Genomic DNA, 13,777 nt, shown 5'->3' on the forward strand with positions numbered 1-13,777 from the left:
AAGGTTATAAAGCCTTCCACACATTTAGACCAGCTACTACACAGACAGGGCTAAAGGTGGAGGTGTCTCTATTTAGATTAAAAATAAATATACCTCAAGGCTGGTCAAACAGGACAATGCACTTGAGCTGCTCCATGTTCAAATCACCACAGACAAAATCCAATATCACTTCTTTGCAAGCTATAGGTCCCCCTCTATGACCCAGGAAACTCATGCCATGTATTTAAACTTATTAGAAACACTAACCATCCAACCCAATACCGTATTCATGGGTGACTTTAATTACTCCACTATTACCTGGGAATCCTATACAACACCAAACGTATGATTCCTGGATTTTGTAAACACAAACTCCCTTGACCAGTTAGTCAATACACAACCAGGGGTGCAACCATACGGGAGCTAATCCTCACTGATATGGGAGAGTGTTGCACACCCCCTTCTGTAATGTCTTCCCTGGTAAGGTCAGACCAGAAAATGGTCTCCTCTGAAGTAAAATAAAACCTGGATCCCCAGCTAAACCTGAAATATTCAGGAACTACTCTAAGGTTAACCTCCTGCTATTAAGTGATAACCTGGCAAAATTTCAAGCCTCCATAAACCCTGAGAACACTGTTGCATATGCAGAACTTTTTGCAGAAACCCTGTACAGGCATGTTAATAGCTGCATAGAGGCAGCTGTACCCACCAGGAAGAAGTACAGAACTAACTCAAAAACAAGCCACCCTGGTGGAATCACAAAATCAATAGTCTGTATAACAGAAGGAAGAAAATCATGGCAAAAATTAAGAGGTGCAGCACCCAACAGGATAAAAGCACTCTCATCAAATTAAACAAACATCTCAGAGGATAAATAAAGTCTACCAAAGCCACATTTGAGGTAAATCTGGCTTCCCAGGCCAAGGACAACCACAAGGCATTTTCTAGCTATGTCCACAACCTCAAAGACAATACACAATTGTGTGCAGAACTCATTGTAAATGGAGCCACCTATACTAAGCTAGAAGATATAGCAAACCTACTGGCTGATAAATTCAGCTCCAACTTTCCCCCTCTTTCCCCCTCAACCTTCCCTCAGGAAATACCATCTAATATAACTCCCCTGCTGTCAGTAAGGAACAGGTCCCTAATGCTGTCTCTAAGGCCAAGAACACTGCATCAGTGGGCCCAGGATGCCTTCTAAGTAGCAAGTTAGAACTGGGGAGTCCACCTCTACAAAGAGGCCAGTCCCAAGTGGAGTCCCTCAGGGATCAGTCCTGGGACTGCTCCTTTTTGGCATTCACTTCTCTGAAGTCAAGGCCAGTGTCAGTGGTCTCTGGCTGAATAAATGTGCAGATGATTGCAAATTAGGAGCTGTCATTGAATCCCACACTGACACAAATGTTCTCCAGGGGGGGCTGACACAGACAAACAACTGGTGTCAGAGCCACGGACTAAAACTAAATGCCAAGAAATGCACAATAGTATCCTTTGGGAAGTCATCCACTCCTGGCAACTATCATACTGATAATACACCCCTTACAGTTGACCCAGTAGTCAGGGACTTAGGGACACACATAAATAGTAATCCAGCCCTTGACCATCACATGTCTACAGTAGTGAAGAAATCCTTCGATGTTGCGCAACTTATAAATAAAGGTATGGCATCTAAGTCCAAGAAAATCATTGTTTCACTGTATTCGGCATTCATCAGACCTATCATTGAGTACAATGCCCCCTTTTGTATGTACCTAACCAGGTATATCCAACAACTGGAATGTCCACAGAGGTTCCTCACTAAAAGAATACAGGGCTTAAGTAACATATCCTATGTAGACTACCTCAAGGCTCTATCCCTGTATTCTGTATTCTACAGACTTTTGAGGGGAGATCTATGACTGACATACTGGGCAGTGTCAGACCCTACTCTGATGGACCTCCTGCATATCCACAAAACAAACAGCACTAGAATTACCCATTCTAAAGACTTAAACCTTGCCTGTGAAATAAATAGGACCTGCTGGAGAGACAGGTATGTATCCCAGAGATTACACTGTCTCTGGAACAAGCTCCCCAGCCATGCGAAGCAGAGTTCCTCCCTAACCCAATTCAAGTGCAACCTAGATAATTGGATGGGGAAAAGGAAATTCATCCCTGGTTTGGCACCTATGTCTCTAATGGACACAGACAACCTGTAAGTGGTTCATCTCCCAGGCCCTAGCTTGTAAATGTTTCATCTCCCAAGGCCCTGCTTACACTTATCAAGGGTATCTGAACTTGTCAGAGATTTGGGATGCATGGCTAGGTTTAAAAAGACCCTTGTGGTCATTAGCCTAGTAAACACCTATGAACCTATGCAGACTTAAACCATGTCATGGTAATGGCACAGATTTCTATATTTTCCAGAGTGAGGAGAACTTGTAGGGTGTAGAGCTAACTGTTTAGGCCCCTAGCATTAAGCATTAACAGCTTTAGTTTTTTTTTTAGTTTTATTGGCCATGTTTGTCAGACTGTTAATTTGGCATTGCCTAAAAAAGGCTCCAAGGGGGTCGGTAAAGTATTACCTAATATTTGGAAGGTCAGGGGAGTTAGGTGTATACCATACTTTGCAAAACAGCATCATTTGTTAACCATGCCCTCTCATGCTGACAGATATTGAATCCCTCTAGAAAGATAACACAAATTAAGCTAATTATTGAAGTCCATCATCTTTTGTTTGTGGTGTGGCATCATTGTTGGTGAAGGTAAACGCTGCTCAATGCAAGGTACACACCTGTCTGAGACACATATTCAGAGAATTCAACAATGTATGTCTTCATATAGTCCAGGGAAGTGAGTCTCAGGTCATTAAGACCGACATGGAGTATGACAGAATCATACTGGTACCTGTGGTGCAGTGATTTGAGTGTGTTCATAACCTGGTGGATCCTAATTCCAGATAAGCAACTAACAGTTATCTTTTCATTGCTCAGTCTGGGGTCAATGGGGTCCAATATGACTAGAGTCCTGGGTAATGTGTTTGCTTGCCTCATGGCTTTGCTGTTGGGGCTTCACTGGGTGTAGGCGTATGTGTTATCTTCAGTGTTGCTTTTGATGAGTGATTTAGAGATTGCTGAGGATAGGCATTGCTGTCTATGGGCTTAGGAAGTCTTTGAGGTTTAGGAAGATTGCTTAACAGTGTCTCAGCAAAACATGGTCTATGTGCATGATAGACACTATGTGTGGTGGATTTAGTGTGCGTGTTCTTCACAATCTTTTTTGTATGCAAGATTTTTGCCTCCAGTGAAATTGTCTATGTGTATCTCTCACATATTGTGTTTGTTTCTTTAAGGTAGACATCTCCTTTTTCCCCACATCCTGCCAACTTTCTCTGACTCAATAATCCTACTAACCTTGCTAAAACTAAACATCTACAAGAAAATTACAATCACAGACATGTACATACCCTCAGTTAACAATGATGAAATATTGGAAGATATTCTCTACTGGCCCTCCTTAAAAATTCCTTATGAAACCATAATATTGGGTGATGTTAATATAGATTGGAAAACCATATAGTTTGAAAATCCAACCAATAAAACACATCTGTACAAGTTCACCCAACTTATAACGACACCAGCTAGATATAACAAAGCCACAGCTAGACAAAGAGACCTTGTTTGGATCCCAATGTCATCTCCAAATAAAATATCATCCCATGGAGCTCTGTCAGACAGCCTAAGTTATCACTTACCAATCTGCACTATAAAGTACCAAAGCAACAGCCCCAAAATACATTACAGCATGATGAAAAACCATACAAATTTTCAGGAATACACTTTTATTAATATACTACATGTCATTTAACTGGGAGTCACTAAAGAGTCTTCTCATACATGAAGCTGTATCAGAGTTCAATAACATTTTGCTAGGTGTTCTAAGTACACTAGGCTCCTCTCAAGATAAAAAAGAGTCAAAGCCAACCATGCCCCATAGCTCTCCAAACAGATAGTACCAAAATACCTCAAAAAAATCAAAGCCTACAACAACTAGGAGCTAGGAACTAAAATTTCTATTTAAGGAGTAAACTAAAACATTTCAGAGCTTTACCAGAAAGGCTCATCCAGACTCTGCTACACTTTGCTGTGAAGGAAAGGTTAGTTTGCTTTTATTTTTTGTATTACTGTATTGCCTTTCTATATTTTGAATACTGTAGTTTGTTTTCTTTACCTTGTGTTTTGCTTGCATTCTGTTTTAACAGCATATTAAAACTTCAAAAGAGACCACAGCTCTCTCTGTTCTGAGTCAGGCAGAATTTTTTCCCGCCCTCCCACTCATTTAAGTTGTCTTGTTAAATACCACTGTCTTTCTAGTTGCCCGCCTCTTATGTTAATCTGACCATATATCTCATTTCTCTCTACTTTCACTGGCTTATGTGAGTAATCACAAAATCATCATTTTTGAAATCCCACCCCTTCAGTTATTTAAATTTATTGGCCATCCTACAGTATTTCATAGTACCAAAATACAAAAGTGACCACCCCTTTCAATCCATCTTGCTGTTTTAAAAATAGTAACTGTCCATTAAACCTTAACTTTTTAAACAGGTAAAACTCAAGTTACCTACTTTCACATCTAACTTCTCTAGTGCACACTGCAGAGTGCATTCTTTTCAATCTTACCTTTAAGCATCCCTGTGACTAGCACTTTCTCTAATACCTGCTGGAAAGCACTAGGAAGCCTTAAACTCATACAAACACTGAACTCTCCTTGTTAACAAGGAGAAATTAATAGTAGGCACTAAGCAGCCTATAATTGCAAAGTACCTTGCTAAGGAAACAGCTCCTATACTTTACAAAGAAAAAAAAAAAGCCCCAAACCAGGCATGTCCAAGGTTCAGCTTCCGGTGATTTCTCCTGTCCACCTGGTGAATCTGGGCATACTGGGGCAATGCAGCAATTGCCTCATGTACACAGACAACCCTCTCCTCCTAGCACCCAACACTACAACCTGTGAGAGATGCACTTACATAGCCAAAATGGAAGCAAAGCTCTCTCCACCCAAGATTGTGCTAAACAGTCAAGAGGAGAAGGTTAACACCCACACTACACCTCAAGTAACACATAGCCCTTCTAAACCCGCACCACCAACACCCACATATAGCAACACTAAATCCACATATGCAGAGGCCCTTAACTGTAACCTGCCCAAGCAACAAAGACCTCTGAAGCTGAAACGCAAACAAACACCAATCACAACCAATGTGTCACATAGTTCACAACACCAGTGTGCCACCCAGCAACAGCCCCTAAGGCAAGACAATGTACCTAACACTTTAGTCATAGGTGACTCTATAGTCCGGCACACTGATGTCCCTCTCACCAGGTTGAATAAGGAGAAAATTACAGACAGCTGCCTGTCGGGTGCCAGGATCCGCCACATAACGCATGCACTCAAGTCACTCCACAACAAGTACAACTATGACTCTGTCATTGTCCATGTTGGAGTGAATGACTTGAGACGTATCTCCCTGGACTACATGAAAAGAGACATGGAAGAGCTCTCGGATCATGTGGCCCAGGCAGGTATGACCCTAGCCCTGAGTAGCATCCTGCCTTCGCCCAGAATGATACCACAATATAAGGATAAAATGATTGACTTCAACAATTGGCTAAGCTTATGGTGTCATTCAAAGGGGATCCAGTATCTGTCTGCCTGGGATGACATGAATGACAGACCACGATGCTTTTCCAGAGAAGGTCTGCACCTGTCGCCCCTGGGATTCAGGTTACTGGCTAAGGCTCTTGCCACCCCTATAGTGCCTTTTTTAGGCAAACTTGAAAGGACAAAACCACCACCGTAACAGGTAAAAGCATGCAAAATCTGAAGGTAATGCTACTTAATGCTAGAAGTCTAAACCTCAAAATGCACTCTCTCGAGGCAATCCTAAAAATGGAGAACATAGATATCTGTGCAGTAACTGAGACCTGGTTCAAGGCTCCAGAGAGCACCCCTGCAATACCAGGCTACAACTCTTACCACACTTTTCGGCCACCAAACCAGGACCGAAACACTAAAGGTGGAGGAGTGTCAATATTCACCAAGGATATTCACACCACCAGGCTAGTTGGCCAACACAATGTGTCTGAAATTCTTCAAGTTCATATTTTCTTTTCTTACCAAAGTATGACTGACATTGTCTTTTTACCCATGTTCTATATCTTTTACCTGGAGTGTTTTTATTAATTCTTGTTATATTACTATGCTCAGCATACATGATGTAACCTGTTTTGTGTATTATGCTGGATGTACTGTATTTGTATAACTTGATGTTGGAGCTTTTCTCCCCGGGCCTCCGCTGAAAATGGACCTGGTCCAGTCGGAATTTCCCGGTTAACAAATGTAAAATAAAATAAATAAAATAATAAATAAATAAGTGCAACTAACACTAGGTAAAACTGCAATCCAAATTGTAGCTTGCTACAGATCCCCCACCATACCCCAAGATTCTCACTACACCTTTCTAAACATACTGGAAAATATTAAGATAGAACCAAACACCCTAATACTGGGTGATTTTAACTACCCTGCCATTAACTGGGAAAACTACTCATGTCCCAACACCTTTGCGCAACGGTTCTTGGAATTCATAAATTCCAACGCCCTGGATCAACTAATCCATAGTCCCACCAGGGGCTCCAATATCCTAGACCTGGTCATTACCAACATGGGAAATCAATGCTCCATACCTATGGTCACCCTCTCATTAGTCAGGTTTGACCATAAGCTAATCACCCTTAACATCCACATCCCACCCCCACCCCCAGTAAAGAAACCACCATAAAAAACTTCTCCAAAGCCAACTTCATGCTACTCAAGTCAGAAGTGACAAACTTCATGATACCCATGCAGACGGGAACTGAAAGTTCAACTGCTGAATCCTACACTAAGGGACTGTACGAGCACATCCACTCATGCATGAAATAGAAATAGAACCAAAATGCTCTCATCCAAAAAAGGGAAGCCAATCTGGTGGTCCCCTGCCATAAACAAACTTTACAACAAAAGGAAGAAACTTTTGCAGAAAAGAGGAAAATCCCAGGATGCAAAAAACTCCCTTACTAGCCTCAGTAAGAAACTGAGATGCCTCATAAAATCCTCCAAAGCTAGTTACGAAAATAAAATTGCCAAAGATTCCAAAGACAACCACAAAGCATTCTATAACTATGTCAAGACTCTAAATGGCAATGCTCAGATCTGCTCTGAGCTAAAACAGAATGGCATTAAATATACTGATCCGAAGGATATTGCCAATATCCTGGCAGATCGATTCAGTGCCAACTTCACCCCCCTCTCACCCCCTAAATGGCCCATCTCAATACCGGAAGATTGCCAAATTCCAGTAATAACGGCCACACAGGTACAAAACAGACTCTCTAAAGCCAAGAATACAGCATCCATGGGACCAGATGACATCCCGGGCTGTGTACTACATGAACTACAATATGAACTGGCACCTCACCTTAGTGTCATGTTTAATCATAGCCTCACCTCAGGTTTCGTGCCCACTGAGTGGCGCAGAGCTACAGTTATCCCAATCCACAAGGGGGGATCCACCTTGGATCCTGGAAACTACCATCCCATCAGTCTGACAAGCCTTATCTGCAAGGCCATGGAGTGTATTATCATGGAACTTATAAACAAAGACATTGGCAACCTTCAAACACTGGACCCCACCCAGTTTGGGTTTGTGAAGGGCCGATCTTGTCTCCTGAACCTGATTGACTTCTTTGAATCAGTCTCCAGAGCCATGGACAAGGGTAAGGTGGTTCACACAGCCTATCTAGACCTTGCCAAGACCTTTGACATCATCCCCTACTCTGGAATCATAGATAAACTTACTAAATTGGGCATTAATCCCTATGTCACCCAATGGGTTGCTAAATGGCTTACTGATAGAACCCACACTGTAAAAGTAGCCGACTCCAAATCCAGCTCCAGACAAGTGACAAGTGGAGTACCTCAGGGTTCAGTCCTGGGGCTGCTCTTGTTTGGCATCTACTTCTCTGAAGTACAGGTCAACACTAAGGGACTCTGGCTAACAAAGTTTGCAGATGACTGCAAACTGGGAGCCATTATTGAATCCCCAAATGATGTGGATACTCTACAAAAGGGCCTTACAGAAACAGATGCTTGGTGCCAGAGCCATGGGCTCAAGCTCAATGCCAAGAAATGTATTGTTATCCCCTTTGGGAAAAACATGTATCCATGAATTACCATATAGGTGGCAGTATACTAAACACAGAAAGTGTGATAAGAGACTTAGGGACACAGGTGGACAGTGGTCTCACCTTCAATAACCACATCGCCACAACAGTCAGGAAATCCTTCTATGTGGCACACCTCATCACGAAGGGCTTTTCATCCAGAAAAAAGGAGGTCATTGTCCCACTGTACTCATCCCTCATTAGACCCATTATAGAATACAACGCCCCATTTGGTATGTACCTCTCAAGACATCTGCAACAACTGGAAAGGCCTCAGAAATACCTCACTAAAAGAATCACAGGCCTAAAGCAGATGCCCTACGCATTTCTTTAAGTGTAGCATGTCCAACAGCTCTGGGTTTGACATGGCCTTGTATGTTAAGCAGAGATTGCTTCGTCTACTCAGAGGCGATCTCTGCTTAACATACAAGGCCATGTCAAACCCAGAGCTGTTGGACATGCTACACTTAAAGAAATCCCAATCCCTCAGAGCTACACGCTCCAGGGATCTAAACCTTGTCATCACAATAAACAAAACATGCTGGAGGGATAGGTTCCTGACCCAGAGACTCCCCAGACTCTGGAATAGATTGCCCATACATGTCAAGCAGAGTGCCTCTTTGGACCTCTTCAAGAGGAACCTTGACGATTGGATGGGAGAGAGCAAATTCACCCCAGGGATCACGTCAGTCGCCCTGCTAGACAGGGGTCCAGGAAAGTAAATAATGTGGGAAGAAATAGCCAGGGAATTGTTATGGCTAGGCTTGTATAGGCCCTAGGGCTGATAGCCTAGTACCAACCTATGAACCTATGAACCTATGAACCCCCCCCAACATTTCCCCCGATTAATATCTTAAAATAGCAGCTGAGGTTATTGCTTAAACAGTTTTAATTCTGAATAAATTGATTTGTACATGAAAATAAAGTCCCTGTGCTCACTGTGGAAAAAAAATCATTCATTATTCCACTGTAGAAGGGCTGAATCAGTACAGATCTTTGAAAGTAAAGGCCAATTACCATTATAGCTCCATTATCAAAAATATTAGAAAAAAATGTACTCATTGGAACTTCTCAACTATCTAATAGATAACCAGCTTCTTTCTTCAACCCAACAGACTCCATCCTCATTTTCTCCCCTAACTAGTTCCTTCTCTTACCTCCATTCCTTTGAATTTCTAAACACTAATCACATGATCTATTATTTATTATCTGTTATCTATTATCTATTTGACAAACCCACTAATAAAACTCTTCACATGCTCAGTGTTTAGCATCTACTAATAGAGGAAATGGTTTTCCTTTATTACATGACTATAATCTGATTAGCAAATATATGTGTAATTATTAATATATATTACTTAAGGTTTGTTCATATATATCATTGAATGTCTGTTTAACATTCCCTAGGCCTTCAATGGAAAGGATTTTTTGTCTAAATCCAGTTGGACAAACATGGCAAACAAAAGCAAAATAAAATGAATAAAAATAAAAATTCATGGGACTTCTGTTCTTTTTGGCTTGTTCATTGGTCGGCTAGATCATGTGTGGTGACACATAAACAGACACCTCAAAACCAGTTACTCAGAAGGACAGAAAAATCTTGTGAATGGAAATGAAGCAGCATATTTTATATGCTGAGAACAAAGACCACTGAGAAGCAAATGACTGAACTCCACACTTTTAATATGAAAAGAATAAAAATATATAAAACAACCAATACACGTGAAGTGCTTTTCATCTGGCTTAGTAGCCAGACTTCATCAGACAAACCACAGATAAAATTCATGCCTTATATAGTGAATGACACACCCTCCCTTCTGTTTAATTACAAGTTAATTACTTAATTGCTCAACTCAAAGGTCACACCAAAGGAACTTTTTTTCTTTTTTCTTTTGTTTTTCTTCATACAGAAACATCCTACCAATTCATGCATAAGCAGCTACATATAATTAAAACCTTTATATCCAACAATAAACATAATGTCTGCAGTATAAAATAAATTCTAAAAATTATGTTTGTTAAAAAAATATTTTATAAAATGTTATCTACACAAGTGTATGTATACATCCTTCGTAATATACATAAAATCAGCTCATGTCAATTTCCTTTATTACTAAATGTAGCTCAAAGCGGCTGTCTCATCTAGACAAACTAATTAGTTTTAAAATACAAATTATAGATGTTACTTCATTTAGACCTGGTGGTCTACGTCCATCTAAATGGAGCTGCCATAACAGTTCATGTTTTTCCAATACTAACTGGTAGGGACCCCCTCTAGTGTCAGGTACAACTTGTCCGATAATTCTAAAGAGAAGGGTATTATCAGGATATCTAGCACAATGCCTAGCTAAGACATTCTCCACTTTCCCTTTATTAATGTTGTATATGTGCTCATACATCCTTTCTCTGAGTTTTTTGTCAGTTTTTCCGACGTAGAATGCTGGACAAGTTTGGCACTGCGCTAAGTACACTATGGATTTTGAGTTACAGTTAAACCTTCCGTCAATCCTGTAGGACTTATCCCTCACCAAAAAAGTGGTCCCAAGGGCCATAAATTTACAAAAATTGCATGAGTCACATTTAAACATACCTGGAGTTTTGTATGTTTCGTGAATGTGCCCCTCCAATATAGCTTTCATGTTCCTACCCCTCTTGAATATCAAGGTTGGTTTAACACCAATTTTTTCTTCAACTGCCTTGTCAGTTCGTATGAGGTTCCAATTCCTACACAAAATGTTCTTAATTCCATAAGCATCTATACTAAAAGGGGTAATAAAACTCACTGAGTAATCTCTTTGTTCTGTATTCTTTGTAATAGCATCATAGCCCATTCCCATGGTGTCTGAAGTGTTGTCGTAGGAGGAATCTAAACATGTCACTCCCATGTCCCCCACCTGATGTGTACACAAAATGGGTTTATATAACCCTTTTCATCTTTTATACTGAACTTCATGTTTGTTTGTGTCTTTTGGCTTTTCCCGGTTAGGGGTCGCCACAGCGGAACTCCGGTCTGCTAATGATTGGCAGTAGATTTTTACGTGCCGAGTTGCCAACCCTGATGCACAACCTTCAACGAAGGTACGCCCATTCACGCATGTCTCCACACAGAAGACGCTCTAGCTGAGAATCGAACAGGGCAACGTCTTACTGTGAGGCGACAATGCTACAGTTCCAAAATTAAAGTTTCAGGATATACTCTGTGGAGAAACATGTTTTTCAAGAATTCACATTGTATTAGAAATTCACCCTCCTCAGACACAGTTCTTGCTGCTCGCACTAACTGGCCTTTTACAACAGATCTTTTCTGGTGGATTGGGTGTGAGCTAGTAAAATATAGTAAGGAATTTCAGTAACTTTCCTTACGATAGAATTTAGCAACATACTGTTTCCCCACTCTGTCTTTCCCCAATTCCACATCTAAATAGGCAATCTTGTCTTCTTGAAAGTTACTAATGAATTTAAAAAGCTAGTAGTATCATTGAGTGTTCTTAAGAATTGTTCAGCATCAGTACGGTTCCCTTTAAACATTAAAAAAAATGTCATCCAGGAATCTAGTGTATAGACCAATGCTGGCAACCATGTCTTCACAACTTAAAATAAACTGATATTCCCAATGAGCCATCACCAAATTAGCAAAGCTAGCTCCGCATGGTGAGCCCATCGCTACCCCTACCTTCTGTAAAAAAATATCTGTGTTAAACAAGACAAAATTGTTCGCCAGTACTATATCCAGTAGGTCCTCCATCAGTCTCAATTCAGAATGGGGGCACCATGCCATCTCATTCTCTGAAGCACCCATTCTATACTAGTTGTCCAAGGTATGGAAAAATTCAACTCAGTAACATCAATTGTTAAAAAAAATTACTTCCTCATGAAATTCACATTTGTTTATAGCAGCTAAAAACACCCATGAGTCTCTACAAATTTGTTCTTCTTTGTCGACATTTTTCTTTAATGTAAAATCTATCAACTTTGCTATCGCATAGGTAATGGAAGTTCTAGCATCAACTACTGCCCTCATGGGGGGATTCTGGATGTTCTTATGTATCTTGGGTATACCAAACAATGAGGGAATTTTGGGAGATAGTGAAGAAATGTAGTTAAGTGTTTGAACATCTATCATACCATCAATAAACAAATCATTTAAAAACATTTTTATACGATTGTATGCTATATGCAGTTCGTTCACACTTGCTTTTACATATGTTTCACTTTCCAATACTATCTTCATCCTTTTGTTATAATCCTCAATGTCCATCAACACCAATCCCCCTCCTTTGTCTGGTTTTAAAGTTTTAATGAGCAAAGAGGTAAATAGTTGCAATACTTCCTTTCCCTTTTTCGAAACGTTCCAGTCATTAGTTTTCACAGGGCAGTTAAATAAAGCTCTTAAGTCCAGTTCACACAAGTGCTCAGATAGTAGTAACAAAGGGTGCAAGGGTGGGTTATATGTACTCAACACTTGTGTATTCGAGTGTTGGTCTACTGACTTATTACCAAACATAATGTTCAAATTCAGTTTGCGGGTATACAGTTTTAAATCCACTAAAGTAGATGACAAGTTAAACTCAGCTGATGGCACAAATGCCAATCCTTTTTCAAACAGTTCAATTAAGTCAGGGTCTATGTCATAACTAGATAAGTTATAGATTTTAAAGGCTCCATTCTTATTCGTAACTACCCTGCATCCCTTACAGTCACTACTGTGTAAAACCCCACCAGCTACCTTCTCTTTCTGTTGTTGTAAAACTTTGTAGCCCTTCTCGCTGGTGGTTCTGTCCTCTGATGTTCCGAAATCCCTGCACGTTGTCTTGTTGTTGTTGGTTTACATCTTCTTGTTCTCTAAAATTATTAAAATTATTAACATTATGGTTTATGTTTCAATTAGGCGTGCTGTTTACCAGTGTTGAGTGTCTGTTTCCTTCACTATTACTTGGCCCTGTGTTGGGTGACGTCACTTCCTCATTCTGGTTTACTCTATTTCCATTAAGTGGATGGTAATGAGTTTCCTCTTGGCCAATGAAATTGCGGGTTTGAGATGGAGGTGGTACTGCATAAGTGGCACCATTTTTGTAGTCCTTTATGTCCCTGTTCAACTTTTTAATCGTATTCCCAGCACATTTCACAATTTGTTGGTCAATAGATACAAAAATTATTTTGTAGTCGAACTGGTATATGAAAAAATCGTTATCTGACCTAATCTCCCTGTCCATGTCAGTAGTTTCAGATACTAAGTTCTCTATTGCAAGCAAATAATGTTTGCACATTAAATTTATAAGTTCAAGACCATGTTAATTAAAGAGATGGATTAATTCCATATGAAACTCCGTTCCTGCCTCCAGTCCTGTTGGATATTGCCAGGACTGGAGACCCTTCGGTACAACCCCTTCTTTACTGCACTCAGTAAAGTAGTTCACTTCTAATTGTAATTTTTTAAGTTTTAGTAGCTTATAGTCTAGTTTTTTAAGGTTAACACTTATTGGAATACTTCCCCCAGATGGTCGTCCTGTAGTTATCTCCTCCTTGCTTGGTTTAAGTAACAGTTGATCACT

The sequence above is a fragment of the Protopterus annectens genome, chromosome 13.part0 (assembly GCF_019279795.1).
Source record: "Protopterus annectens isolate FY-2018-M chromosome 13.part0, PAN1.0, whole genome shotgun sequence".
Classification (NCBI taxonomy): Eukaryota; Metazoa; Chordata; order Ceratodontiformes; family Protopteridae; genus Protopterus; species Protopterus annectens.